Here is a 16043-nt window from a genome sequence, read left to right as displayed (position 1 = left end):
AGAGTGTTGAGGGTCAAACAACAAAAAATAACTGGGTTGTGAAAGTCAGGGAGTGACCTGCACGCTTGCATGCTGGCCGTTGCTGTCAGGGCTGTGAGCTATAGAACCATAGCATTGAAAGCACCTAGAGTTGCAGGGCAGGCAGTGACATAACCCCTCAGTGGTCTGGGCTGACCTAAAAAGGTCACAATATACATCTATCTGTATCAACAAATCAATGCGTTGTAATTGTTTGTTCTTTTCCCTCGATCCCCTACCAGCCTCTTTCTTTTGGGCAGGTACAAGGGTCTGAGAATAGTTGCATGCCAACATAAACAGAGTACTTAAGGTGTATGTTTTTCAAATCTTTACAGAGAAACCCTGGGCTTCTGCACATAAAACATGAGAAAATTCACCTTAAATTCTCTATTTGTAAACAACAATCATCTCTCTCAGACACATACACACACAAATGATGCGATTAAAAGATGGGAGAGAGATTTGGCCAAAGAAGTTAATCTTGATAAGAGGAAAGGGTATATACATCTTCAATCTGTGTAGCTCAAAGGACATGTATACAAATTATAATATACATGACACATTTGACTCCAGTTAATATCAGTCATGTTTAGGTGCTCTATTAGATTGTGGGAAAATGGGAACCTACTTGCACATGCGGTGGTTGTGTCTAGGAATTAGATGGCTTTGGGGGAAATTATTAAAGATTTTCATTTTATGACAAAATTCCAGCTTCCTGGAGATCCCTTGACCTGCTCACTTAATGCTCCAGTAAAAGATCTACATTTAAACAGAACAAATTACTTTCTTTTTTATTGTTAGCAGCAAGACTTTGTACTGCATATTATTGGAAAAATGTGGTTTCTCCTCCTATCAAATTTTGGTATAGTAAGATATGGACTGTCCTTCTAATGGAAAAGCTTTCATACCAAGTATGTACACGAGAAGTGCTAAAAAGAGGATAGCTATTTAGAAGTTTGGTCACTCTTCAGCATACTCAGAGGACAAGGGCTCCCAAGCCAGCAAACCTAAATCTTTAGGTAGGTTCTTTAAATATTAACCTGATCCGGAATAAGAAACGTATGAAGTCATATGTTAACATTTTATTGTAACTTTGCCTGAATTTTTTTTTAATGGTGTGATTTTAATAAGTGCTGAGTACCCATAACTTCCACAGTAGTCAATGGCAACTGAAAATAATCAGTACCTCATGCAATCTAAGGCCAAAAGATCAGTAACTATGTTTTCAAAGTTACTTATCCTGAATGCTGGCAACAGTTTTCTGACTTATCGGAAGAAAGGCAGTCACTTTATAAACCAATTCTCCAGCTTTTTGGGCTCACAGAGGTGAGAATTTCCATTGCTAGAAGTTCTCAAATATTTTCAATGAGTCCACCATTTTAAAATGCATGTTCTAAGTGCTTCCGAGACACAAGCTGAGATGAGATAAAATTGGAATGATTTATTCAGTGTCCTAGATTAAATCGATCAGTGGTCTCATTCCATTTCCCAATGGACTCATGTCAGGAACACAAAAAGCATCACCTAAACTTGCACCCTTCTTGGCAGTCTCATTATAGAACTAAAAGGCTGAATCATCAGAGATTAAATGCCCACTCTATCCTAGGAGTGGCCCCTCAGGTCAGGATTGAAGTATATTGGCTAGGGATTTTGTGGGGGAAACTGACACTGTGCCCATGTGTATCTTTTCTGTGTACACAGAGAGGAGCCCCAGGGCTATTAATACAATGATTTTCTCATTACTCATCTCAGGACTAATATTAATAAACTACAACTGTAGTCATAGCCTAATCAGCAAGTTTTAGCAAAATATTTCTAATTACCATTTAAATCAGAAAATCTAAATTAATCATTTAAGAAAAATAGCCAATGTAACCTTAAAGCAATTTAAAAATTATAGGAATTATACTATGGTGTGTATTAATGGGTGTGCTCAAAAGTGAATCAACAGTGAAATTAATCACTGTAATACTCCACAAAAATGTCTAATGTGTTACAATTGTCTAGGGAGAAGTTTAACTTAAGGCCTGCCATTTCTAATGTGTGTTTTTAATGAAGAGGTAAAATAAAAAATAATGAAAAACTGTAAAAAGTTAATTATGGCCTAGAGCTGTGTGAAAGATTTTGCTGCATTTGGTGCCAGATGAAAATGATGTACTGTAGGTCTTTTAATCAAGTTCACTATTGACAAAGAGCAGATTTTTGCTAGTGAATAAAGAGTTGCAATTCTGAAAACTGCAATAAAAATCTCAGAAAAGAAGCTAAGAATGAATGGAGTAAACTAGTTGTACTGAGAACGTGAATGCATTATGCCACTGCCCCTAAAGAGTCATCTGTAAAAATGAAAAAGGTAAGAGGCACTGGCAAATATGGCACCATCAGAGTCTTTAAAAAAATGTATAAGGCTAAATACTAAAGAAAAAATTTTGAAACCTAGTGCCTAGAGCTAGAGCACCGAAATTGATGTTTCATTTGAAGGCACTGCAGAATTAATTCAACACCTCTGACTATCAGGCCATTGATTTAGGTTCAAGCAATTAGGCATCCAAGTTGGCAAATTTTGGCCTGAATGGATTTACTCACCCCACAGATATACTAGCAATAAAATTCATTGCTAGAATTTCTTTTTAATATTATGAAAAGGATTTTTTTCATAAAAGAGATAGTTCTGCATATTTGTTAAGCATTTTCAAAATGGCTTTGACATCGCTGACAGCCCATCAGTAAGCACTAATGGTATCTAATTCTAAAGCCATTTTACAAAATGCACCACAGAACCTTAGTATACAATTTTGAAAGTCTATTTTTAATGACTTTGGCAAGCCTTGGGTTATAAAAGATGAGGATTTTCCATTACAACACACAGCAGAACCCAGGTACTCAGAACCAAATAAATGGCATGCCATTGCTTGGGATGGCTGCCAAGGAAGTGATTCAGTGCAATGCATTTCAATTATTCTAAACTGTGGATAAAATGTCACACTTAGTCCATTTGAATGACACACCTGGTGCTGTCTGCAAACCAATTTGCAGAGGCTAACAGGTGAGAATTGATGTTTGCTTGCACAAACTTCCCACTGTGCATTCCTTTGTTTATTTCATGCCGCTGACATGCTCCATGACTGCTGAAAAGCTGATCTTAGCTCAGGTTTGTTTTGTTTTAATGCTACCTGTTTTTAAAAGGCAATTCATTAAATATAAAAGAAACATCTCCCAGTACAATGTATTCCTTTTAGCCTCTGATTACAAGAAAAATCCCTTATTTTGCCATTTTTGTTTCCATCAAATTGTGTAAATTAACAGGGCTCAACCCAACAACTCATAATAGGTGGTTATTTTCAGGGCCAGCGCAACCCATTAGGCGACCTAGGCGGTCTTGCCTAGGGCACTACAATTTGGCGGGTGGCGACCACGGCGGTTTTTCAGTGGCGGGACCTTCCGCCGCCTCTGTGGGGGGCGGCATTTCGGGGCGGGACCTTCCGCCGCCTAGGGCGGCAGAAAAGCTGGCGGCGCTCCTGGTTATTTTTGTGCTTACTTCACTACTTAGGTTATTGCCTCATACCCTGAGTGATTAGCAAATATTTGCGGCCTTGCCAGGGTGCATCCATTAGGAGGAAAAACAGATTATAAAAGTCAGATACAAGTATTTCTTTGGTGAAATCCTGTGTATTTACAAAGAACATACACCACCTCTTGTTTCCCTGAACACATAGGAACAAACAACAGGAGACAGCTTCCTTGCTCACAATTTCTAGGCTGCTTTTCCAGCCAGTACGCTGCACAAAAGAAGTGCTCTCTCTCTCTCTCAGCTTCCTTGCAGGGTTACACTCACACTGCTTCTATTGCTCTTCACTCACTTTCTGGGTCTTTTCACCCACACAGGTGCACGTCTTTACTAATCAAGTATCAGTCCCAATGTTTACAATCAACCCCATGGAAACTCTCTGATCTTCCGTAAGTTAGCTCTTGCTCAGGCTTTTCCATATGGTCCAGAACCTTGGGGAGTGCCTTCTATTTTTCAGCTATCTTAGTTTGCCGGAATAAAAGATGACTAGCCCCTGGAGAGCATGGAGAGAGCTGTTCCTGTATGCTCCTGAGTGCAGGGACTGCAACTCTGCATGGACTTACATAGGCTCCACAAGGCAGGGGAATGACTCCTTATGCCCTTCCTATTGCACAGCCTTATAAGAGCCAGGAACAATCCAGACCTCTGAGAGGTAAATTCCACTAAATCAAAATAAACATCCTTCCCATATTTCTTTTCTGAATGTATTGCGGGGGAGTATATTGCACACTTTTGGATCCTTCTCTGAAGTCACAATTATTAATTTCCTCAAGGGCTTTTCTATGGCACTCACCACTATAGTGGCTGAGTACTTCACAAACATTTTTACAACACCTTGTGATATGAAGGGGCATTATTCTCATTTTACAGAAGCAGAGAGATTAAGATCAAGAGCATAATTTTGGATGCCTAATTTGGGATGCCTAGGAACTGATTATTCGGCGTACATAGCATTATATGGCACTTCATATATTCAAGCACAGCAGCTATGAGTGCTCAGAACTTCTGAAAATCAGGCTCCAGGTTCTCAAGTTGAGCACACAGAAAGTGAGGAACATATAATCAATGACCATCTCTGACAAGTTTGTTTGAAGTGACTTACCTAGCATCAGGTTTCAGAGCAGCAGCCGTGTTAGTCTGTATCCGCAAAAAGAACAGGAGTACTTGTGGCACCTTAGAGACTAACAAATTCATTTGAGCACAAGCTTTCGTGGGCTACAGCCCACTTCATCAGATGCATAGAATGGAACATATAGTAAGAAGAGATATATACATGGAGAACATGAAAAGGTGGAAGTTGCCATACCAACTCTGAGAGGCTAATTAATTAAGATGAGCTATTATCAGCAGGAGAAAAAAAAAACTTTTGTAGTGATAATCAAGATGGCCCATTCGTCTCACTACAAAAGTTTTTTTTTCTCCCGCTGATAATAGCTCATCTTAATTAATTAGCCTCTTAGAGTTGGTATGGCAACTTCCACTTTTTTATGTTCTCTGTATGTATATATATCTTCTTACTATATGTTCCATTCTATGCATCTGATGAAGTGGGCTGTAGCCCACGAAAGCTTGTGCTCATATAAATGTGTTAGTCTCTAAGGTGCCACAAGTACCCCTGTTCTTTTTACCTAGCATCAAATAGGAACTCTGTGGCAGAGACTGGAATAGAATCCAGTTCTCTGGAGTGGCATTCAACTGACTTAACCATGACACCGTCTTTTCCCTTTCTGCAATCACCTGCCTCATTCACTACACCCCTTCCCAGCTTCTGCAGCAAATGAAGCAGGGGTCTTATAGACAACAGTCTCCTTCACTACCCAACCCTCATTCTTCCCCAGAGCTCATGCATCCTGTGCATTAAATGAGGCAGGGGTCTCAGGGAAAACAAATTACTATGTTATCATGTAATCATGTAAATTAAACTACAGCATAATGTATACGAACAAGGGGGTCAAAAAAAAAAAAAGGTTGCAAAGGCAACCTTAATTCTGGTATTCTCTGGTTTTTTAGTGCTTGACTTTGCAATCTTTATAATATTTTTAAACACAATTTTGTGTGTGTAATTTCCTTGGTTTTTAAAAAATCCAAACTGAAAAAAAAAACACCCCAGAAATTCCCCCATAAGGCATCATACTGACACCCACATGAGACATCTGCAGCATTGGAGCCCCTTTAGATCCACTGCACAGACCTCTCTGCCACTTAAGCTACCAGAACAACCGATAGCAACAGTAAGTCAGCATCATCTCTGTGGACCAACACTAGAAGAATGGCACACACACTTTGCCAGGGGGTTTCATAGATATTTTCTGGCACTACAGGAATGGTAAAAATCAGGAATTGGTCTTTTGTTATCTGTTGGACCCCTGATTCCAGGCTCTGGAGGAAAGACTTCTACCCATTTCCCCCAACCTTGACCCCTTCTGCCCCATCCCTTCCAGACTGTACCATTCCTCTCTCTTCACCACCCCTGCCTCCTTTTTCCAGTCACACTTCAGGCTTCTCATCCCAGTCCTACTCTCCCTCTTCCACCTCTACTCCTTGTCCCCAGTCTCCTTGTTCAGCCTGTCCCAGTTCCCCATTCCTGGCTCCTTGACCTATCTGTCTCTTCCTTCCTCCCCCTCTCCCCCACATAGCTCCCATTCCCAGTCTTCCTATGCAATCTCAGTCCCCTGCACTGCCTCCCTGACTTCCTGTCCCATTCTCTTTGCATATCCAGTCCCAGCTCTCCCCCCAGCACCTTCTTAGATCTGTCTCCACCACCCCTCTCACTGGTTCCTAATCCCAGTGTTCTTGTCCAGCTAGTTCCAGTCTTCCTCCTCCCCCCAGCTCCTTGTCTGACCTGAGTATCATCCCAAACCAACTGACTCCCAGCCCCCAACACCCATTTACTTCATTGGCTCCCAGTCCCAGCATCCCCACTCAGACTGATCCAGACTTCCCTCCCCCCTAGCTCTCAGTACCCCCTAGCTCACTGTGGGAATGGTCCATACAGTGCAATCATAGGTAGGACCTGTGAGGGGATCCAGCATGCTGAGTCACTCTGTGAGGGGTGGTGCCTGCACAGTCTAGTCAGCAGTAGGAACTCTGAGAGGCTCAGGCATGCTCAGCAAGGATGGAATCTTTGGAGATTGTAGCTGCTAAAATCAAAGATGTCTCTCTGGATATGTACCAACCATGATTTTTCAAAGGCATTTAACTTGGCCAGATTTGAGCAGACTTTCACAGGGAAGACAAAGGCACAACCCTGACACAAATTCAAGACCCAGCTCCAAACTTGGGGGCAATAGGATATTTCAAATAAAAGGTCTCGATTTTTTAATAAGTATTCATGTCTGAATACTGGTGACATCATAGCAGAATTTTTGTAAACCTTCTTGATCCATCGCTAACTTTCTGCACTCAGCAGCAGAACTTAATACAACTCTGCATGGCTGAAACAGTTCCAGATCTATGCAATGGTGGGGAGTTGGCCACTTAATTGTGGGACACAAATGTACAAACCAAAAAGTTGCATCCAGTGTGATCCAGAGAATAAGGACTGGGAGCCACGAGGCTATTGGTCTCTTCTCCACTCCAACCTGCTCTGTTGCCCTGGGTCACTTAACCTCCCTTCTTCCCCCCCCTCCCCACTCTGTAAAGTGGGTATACTAATACTTGCCCACCTATGGAAAGTGCAGGAAATACAGTAATGTTATTTATTAGTGTCGTCATTTCATAGATTTTAAAATGTATAATCCCTTCCCCAGGTCACTCCTACAGGTACTCCACCTCCTCCCCCTACAATTCATACTTTTGTACATTTTTTCCTTTCAAAGACCATTTATTCCTTCAGAAATATATATGGAGAAAAAGTATACCAAATCAACAAACGATCACTGTTTTTTTCTTTTTATAAAAGAGCTACCAAATGACAAATTATCATATATCATTTTCAGGTTATTTTGCAAGACGATTTACAATTGTTCATTATCTGCACTATAGAATGACGATGATTCATATTTTTTAATCCCACAGCTAAATAAAATCTAGCCATTATATGATTAGATACTTCTTTCCTCATAAAGCAAACATTCTCAGGAAAATACCCCTTTTATAGAAAACATGTTCAGAATTAATCAATTACTATATGTCTCATCACGTAATTGGAAATATTACACAAATTGAACAAGAGATTGTATCTCTCACTGTAGCATTAAAAACCTGTCAGAATCTCACTCTGAAAGATTTTTATTAAGCGTTTGCACTCAAAAAGCATAATTTTTTACTTTTATTTCAAATCAGAATCATAGCTGTTTTTCCTCCTTCCTGACTCTGAATCTCAGAACCTTTAGACTGCTTTGCCTTGTAATAAAAGGGCACAGATTTTTATCTGGCACAACTGGGGAGACAATATTTCTTCACATAAGCGAAGTTGGACAGTTGCTGTCCAACTGGTAAATTAATCTTTTCCATTAGTTTTGGAATCTTCCACAATGTAGATAAAAGGCAGCCAAACAGTTTAATGTATTGTTCAGAAAATTCCCTATGGATTCCTATTTCCCCTTCTCTATCATAATTAGAACTAAGAGGCATTTCTATAACCTAGCATAAAACTCTGTAGAAGGCTCAGGAGACTTGTGTTCTGTTCCCAATTCTGCCCTTGACTTACTGTATGACCTTGGAAAAGTCGCTTCACCTCTTCAACTTGAGGTAACTATTTTGGTCCTCATTATGGATAAAAATTAATTACTGGACGGGAAGTTGGCTGGTGCCCAGGGACCAATGAGCATGACCTGATTATATTCAATATGGGCAAACAGAGCAAACCAAATATATATATACTTCATATCTTTAAAAGAGCTAATTTCCCAAAGCTGGGCAAAATTAGGAGCAAAATTGATTGGGGGCGGGGGGAATTTAGATAGAAAAACTTGAATGAAAATTGGGAGTTCTTTAAAAAGAGTTTATTAGACGGCAAAAAGCAGATGAGACAAAAACAAGTAGGTTATTCAGATTAGTGAGTGTATATACATCTTTAGATTACAATGTGTTTCCTACAAGAGAGCATTTCAACAGAATTCTGTTCTCTACTGCATGTGTAACAAAAGATCATATGTATAGATTTAAACTTCATGGGCTTTATTCAAACAAAGCTTAACTGGCTATAGTTTGATGCCACATTGCCAGCTGCATGAGAAGAGCTCGTTCAGGAACAATCTCAAATCCCATACCATGTGGAGACAAGACTAGACTAAGAACATGTGTACCAAAGAGTTAACATAGTTGCTACTATATTTCAAAGTAGTTGCACAAGATTTAGCCAGCTGATGGGAGTGGTTGGAATTTGATATACAACAGTCCATCCACAATAGTGCTATTATTTTGTAAATTTTTGACAAGTTTCAGGAGTTCTACAGTCTTGGAATAGGCCAATTGTAACTGTTTGAGAGACAAGTTGGGAGAAGAGAAACTGCAAAACTAAAGTCCAAAAGATGAGCAAGTGCTTCTTCGGTCCCTTTTCATAAGAAAAAAAATGAGTATGGCACCACATGACTTTTAAAGTGATGCAAAGAAATACATGATCGCTTCATAACCCAACTTTACTTAGTAATATTTTTTCTGTTCCTAAATCATGAGGGAAGTGTGATGGGTTTGATCACAGAGACCGCCTTGGGACTGTCACCTGATGTGCTGAAATTACCTCTGAGCCCATTTTCCACTGCCAGCTTGAGACTCCAGAACCGTGCCTTGTTGAGCCAGACACACTAGCCTGCTGAAACACAGACCCAGGGTCCAGGCCACACCCCAAAGCTGCAGACTTTAACCAAAAACTGCTCAGCAAGTCACCTATCTCCAGCACCCAGACACCCAGTACCCAATGGGATCCAAACCCCAAATAAATCTGTTTTACTCTGTAAAAAGCTTATATAGAGTAAACTCAAATTGTCCGCCCTCTATAACACTGATAGAGAGATATGCATAGCTGTTTGCTCCCCCAGGTATTAATCACCTACTCTGGGTTAATAAAACTCACTTTTGTTTATTAAGTAAGTATAAAAAGTAGGATTCAAGTGGTTTCAAGTAATAACAGACAGAACAAAGTAAGTTATCAAGCAAAATAAAACAAAACATGCAAGTCTAAGCCTAATACATTTAAGAAACTGCATATAGGTAAATCTCACCCTCAGAGATGTTCCAATAAGCTTCTTTCACTGACTAGATGTCTTTCTAGTCTGGGCCCAATCCTTTCCCTGGTACAGTTCATGTTAGTTCCAGCTCAGGTGGTAACTAGGGGATTTCTCATGACTGACAACCCCCTCTGTTCTGTTCCACCCCCTTTTATATCTTTGGCACAAGGCGGGAATCCTTTGTCTCTCTCTGGGTTCCCACTCTTCTTCCTAAATGGAAAAGCACTTAAAACTTCGGTTTAAGATGGAGTCCAGTATCATGTGACATGGTCACATGTCCTGTGAGACCCCAAGCATTCATTCTTTCCGGCCTGACTCACATGAACACAAGAAGGCTTACAAGTAAACAGAGCCATTTACAACCAATTGTCCTGGTCAAGGGGAGCCATCAAGGTTCTAAACCACCACTAATGGCCCACACTTTGCATAGTTATAATAGGACTTCAGAGTAATACTTCATATTTCTTGCTTCAGATACAAGAATAATACATGCATACAAATAGGATGAACACACTCAGTAGATTATAAGCTTTGTAATGATACCTTACAAGAGACCTTTGGCATAAAGCATATTCTAGTTACATTATATTCACACTCATAAACATATTTCCATAAAACATATGGAGTGCAACATCACAGGAAGTACAAGCAAAAAGTTAAAGCTGAAATCCAAAAGTTTCATATTTGAGTGCCTACATTTTAGACACCAATATACATATGTAGTCATTTCAGTAAGTGATCTGATTAGAGGGGTGCTCAGAACCATCACATCTATTGACTGCTTTGGACGTACGAGATGCTCAGTAACTCTGATGATCAGGCCACTTATTGAAGTGCCTAACTCTGGATATAGATACCTAACTTCAGGTACAAAAGAATGAAAGGGAAATCATGTCTTACTAATCTATTAGAATTCTTTGAAGGGGTCAACAAACATGTGGACAAGGGAATCCAGTGGAAATAGTGTACTTAGATTTCCAGAAAGCCTTTGACAAAGTCCCTCACCAAAGGCTCTTATGTAAATTAAGCTGCCATGGGATAAAAGGGAAGGTCTTTTCATGGATTGAGAACTGGTTAAAAGACAGGGAACAAAGGGTAGGAATTAATGTTAAATTCTCAGAATGGAGAGGGGTAACTAGTGGTGTTCCCCAAGGGTCAGTCCTCGGACCAATCCTATTCAACTTATTCATAAATGATCTGGAGAAACGGGTAAACAGTGAGGTGGCAAAGTTTGCAGATGATACTAAACTGCTAAAGATAGTTAAGACCAAAGCAGACTGTGAAGAACTTCAAAAAGATCTCACAAAACTAAGTGATTGGGCAACAAAATGGCAAATGAAATTTAATGTGGATAAATGTAAAGTAATGCACATTGGAAAAAATAACCCCAACTATACATACAATATGATGGGGGCTAATTTAGGTACAACAAGTCAGGAAAAAGATCCTGGAGTCATCGTGGATAGTTCTCTGAAAATGTCCACGCAGTGTGCAGAGGCGGTCAAAAAAGCAAACAGGATGTTAGGAATCATTAAAAAGGGGATAGAGAATAAGACTGAGAATATATTATTGCCCTCATATAAATCGATGGTACACCCTCATCTCGAATACTGTGTACAGATGTGGTCTCCTCATCTCAAAAAAGATATACTGGCACTAGAAAAGGTTCAGAAAAGGGCAACTAAAATTATTAAGGGTTTGGAACGGGTCCCATATGAGGAAAGTTTAAAGAGGCTAGGACTCTTCAGCTTGGAAAAGAGGAGACTAAGGGGGGATATGATAGAGGTATATAAAATCATGAGTGATGTGGAGAAAGTGGATAAGGAAAAGTTATTTACTTATTCCCATAATACAAGAACTAGGGGTCACCAAATGAAATTAATAGGCAGCAGACTTAAAACAAATAAAAGGAAGTTCTTCTTCACGCAGCACACAGTCAACATGTGGAACTCCTTACCAGAGGAGGTTGTGAAGGCTAGGACTATAACAGAGTTTAAAAGAGAACTGGATAAATTCATGGTGGTTAAGTCCATTAATGGCTATTAGCCAGGACGGGTAAGGAATGGTGTCCCTAGCCTCTGTCTGTCAGAGGGTGGAGATGGATGGCAGGAGAAAGATCACTTAATCATTGCCTGTTAGGTTCATTCCCTCTGGGACACCTGGCATTGGCCACTGTCGGTAGACAGGATACTGGGCTAGATGGACCTTTGGTCTGACCCAATATGGCCTTTCTTATGTTCTTATGAAAATTCTGACCACATATTTACACATTTAGAAATGTATTGTAATTTTAACTGTATCTGTTTAAAAACAGGCTGCTGAGGCATTCAGTAATTTGTTCCTTGGACAATTCGGTGATCAGGTGGTAAAATGAGTCCCCCAATTTAAAAAATACTATGAGCTAAAGCAGAATGAAAAATAGTTTCCCCTTTTCACACAAAATTTTGAACAAAAATATTTCATTCTAAATGTTTTGAATTTTTGCTGGAAATTTAGAAAATATCAAAATGAAAACATAATGAAATATAAATTTTCCTTTTGATTTGACTACAATGTTTCTTTTAGTTTTGGTTTATGAAAGCTAAACAAAAAACACAAAAAGAAAAAAAACATTTGAAATGTCCTTAGAAAAATGATGTCAAAAACATTTTCTTGTTAAAATTTTCATTTGGCAAAACGATTTGTTGGTTGAAAATTTTTCATCACCTCTAGAACCAGTATGCATGTCAGGTTTTAACAAAGGGGATAAAATGCAAACTGTGAAAAGGGTAAACACTACACTCCTGTTCTGGAATACTTAAAAACATGCAACTTTTATGGATTTCATTGTGTGGAGTGATTGCAGAATTGGGCTCTCAGACTGAACATCATAGTGGTTTTCAAATTAAGGGAGTTTACATTATATAAATGGAAACTATTATGAAGAATGGAATTTAGTTACATTATGCAACTAATCTAGCCAAATTAAATGTGAAAGGTAGTCTATATCCCTATAAATAAGTCTGTTTGTTTAGGAACTACATGAGACTCAGACCTGAAGAGAGACCTTTCCCAAAACTATTGTTCAGGATCTCATTACACTCCCACCCTGAACTACGACCCCAATTCCTACTTGGTTCCTCTAGAGGCCAAAGTAACCCCACATACCCTGCCCTCACGTTCCCCCCCCCATCTCATACCAACCCTTGGGTCTTGCCTTATGTTTAGATGCCTAGTAGCCTTCTGTGGCATCAGTCCGGTTAAGATGGTCATAAGTATGCTGAAGTCAAATCCAATTACTTTGCCTTCAAGTCTACTGCCTCTTTGATGATCACTAAACCAGATAAATATTATGAGACACTATACTAGTCCTCTAGTCAACTTCAGGCAACTCCTGGACACTAGATATGTACAAGGCAGTACAGTAGAACCTCAGAGGTAGGAACAGCAGAGTTATAAAATGACTGGTCAACCATATACTTCATTTGGAGCCAGAAGTACGCAATCATGCAGCAGCAGACCAAAAAAAGAGAAGCAAATACAGTACAGTACTGTGTTAAATGTAAACTACTAAAAATATTAAGAGAAATTAAAAAAGATTTGACAAGGTAAAGAAACGGCTTCTGTACTTGTTTCATTTAAATTAAGATGGTTAAAACAGCATTTTTCCTCTGCATCGTCAAGTTTCAAAGCTGTATTAAGTCAATGTTCAGTTTTAAACTTTTGAAAGAACCACCATAACATTTTGTCCAAAGTTATGAACAACCTCCATTCCCAAGGTGTTCGTAATTCTGAGGTTCTACTGTAATAGAAACCTATAAGTTAACTACCTAGTTAGAGAAAGGATGCTGCGGAACACACTTAGGCCATGTCTACACTACATACCACTGGTGGCACGTGTAGCTACTTGCCACAACAAAAAAGCAGTCTGCATCCACACTATGCGTGTAGCTACTCGTTAGTGAAAGGCTTTGGTGTGGGGAAGCAGCAGAGAAAGGCTTGGCTGTAGGGAGCTGCTGGAGCCTTTTACTGCTGCCTGCCTCCCCCCCCCCCCCCCCCGGAGCACTGCTTTACCGTGTTATATCAGAATTCGTGTTATATCGGGTCGTGTTATATCGGGGTAGAGGTGTATCTTTTTCATGCCTGAAGTGTATGTGATAGTAGAATGATAAAAATGTCAACAGTTTCCATACAGTGGGTATATCTACAGACCAGTATTTTGCTATTTTACAGGAATTTTACATATACACTAATCAAGACTAAAACAAAAACCAGACACACATGGTGGGATTCATAAAGGAATTTAGGCATCTAATTCTCAGGGAAATTAATGAGAGTTAGGAACCTAAACAGCTTTGTGAATCCCACCAATACTGGTCACCATGTAAAACTTAACACTAGAATTAGTAATAAATGTGGTCTGTCAGATGCCACTGAGAAGTAATGGAGGGCAAATGCTGATCTTTTAATAGTGACCACTCTATGATACATTTTTGAGCAATTATTGTTTGAACCAGAGCTGAAGTTACAGAAAGCTGTATAAAGACAGTCTGCAATGGCAGTACTTAAAGTTTCCCAGGAAAACGAATGAGTATGTTAAAACAATTCATTCATTAACACCACAGTCTCCAATTGACTTCAATTAGCTTTGTCAAGGTAAAAATAAAACTACCTGTGCCTTATTTTACATTGACATAACTATGTCATTGTAAAAAAAAAACAAAAAACACCATTTTTTTCCAGTAAAGACAGCCATAGCAGTGATGAGTAAGATGGTGGTTAGCTAAGTGTAGTTTTCTCATCTAAAAACATCATGTACCTCAGGATCCTCCATCATATAAGAGATATTGTCCCTTTGTGTATCCATGATGCACATAGCGAAGTGTACTGAATGCTCTACAAAAATGTTCTCCATTAGTGCTAAAAGGCAGGACATTTTACTAAAGCATGCTGCATTCTTCACCCAAGAAAGGAGGCATATAAAGTCATTTCCTGAATTTACTATCTTGCCTGTAGATCATTACAGTTAGCCTCATCCAGTTTTTAAAACTGTATTCTTATGATGACATTTGGACCCTGGAGGACAGATAGACTTCATCGAACAGATGCTAAAGATTGACTCAGATGTGAATCTTGCCTGAATCTACTTTACCTGCAATTTTTGAGGCAGAGTTTACAAAACGCTTGATTAGGTTTGGTGACTGACCTGAAAAAAGCAATTCCTTTGCTTATTTATCTTACTGCACAGATGACACATAACACTTCTGTACCTGTCACAAGATGGTAAAAGGTGGAATCCCCATCCCAGGGATGGAGGGCCTCTAACACTTCCCAGCTTACAATGGGATGTGTGACACAAAAATTTCTTGGCAAAGGGCCCCCTGTTCTTTGCAAACAAAGCTGACTGCAGATTTGAAAAACTCACTACAATAAATATGTCTTACACAATATTTATCCACAGGGCCGGCTCCAGGCACCAGCCCAGCAAGCAGGTACTTGGGGCATCCAACGGAGAGGGGCAGCACGTCCGGCTCTTCAGCGGCGGTTCCCTCACTCCCTCTCGGAGCAAAGGACCAGCCGCCAAATTGCCACCGAAGACTGAAGTGGCGGTGGTTGAGCTGCCGCTGAAACACCGCAGATCACGATCGTGGCTTTTTTTTTTCTTTTTGCTGCTTGGGGTGGCAAAAACCCTGGAGCCGGCCCTGTTTATCCATAAAGCATAACATGAAAGCTCATAACAAACTTGCCAAGATTCATAATCACGGTGAGGTGTACATATGGGTAATATTTAAGGTCTAATGTATTTATATTGAAAGTATGCTTTATGGACGTGGAGTAGAAATTAGTCTCCAGGGGTAATGTGTCTCAGTGATACTCATTCAAGCAAGAGGGAGTTGTCACCTCTCCATAGTCAGCCAGTGCGGTAATGTAAGGTTCTATTGTCTACCCTTACCACATCCCAGAATAGTCAATAGAAAACTATCTAAGATAAATGCAAACAACTGAAACCACCTGGAGGTGAAAAGGAACATTATAGCAGGCAGCAGATCACTCTGGCAATGAATAAAGATAAAAGACTATTTCAGTATAACAATGTGCAGGGAAATGCCCTCTGCATCTTTCCACCGAGGAAACACCCTAAGAAAGAGAGACTTTCATAAACGTTTGGATTCTTGTTCTTGTGAAACTAGCCAGCTTTACATTGGACTGAACTTTATTATATAGGAAAGGTAACAATTGATAAGTGTAGACTCAGGTTTGAGTTTTATTATCTTGTTTTGTGTTCTGACCATCTGTTTCCATCACTTTTA

At 39.7% G+C, this 16043-nt stretch overlaps 1 protein-coding gene across 5 annotated transcripts in view; it reads right to left on the bottom strand.

Annotated features, from left to right (window-relative positions):
- Window positions 1-16043, bottom strand: part of PDE4D (phosphodiesterase 4D) — a 1107352-nt gene that overhangs the window by 789765 nt on the left and 301544 nt on the right. The window lies entirely within an intron of this gene.

The sequence above is a fragment of the Malaclemys terrapin genome, chromosome 6 (assembly GCF_027887155.1).
Source record: "Malaclemys terrapin pileata isolate rMalTer1 chromosome 6, rMalTer1.hap1, whole genome shotgun sequence".
NCBI classification, from domain to species: domain Eukaryota; kingdom Metazoa; phylum Chordata; order Testudines; family Emydidae; genus Malaclemys; species Malaclemys terrapin.
This window is presented reverse-complemented; position numbering and strand designations above follow the sequence as displayed.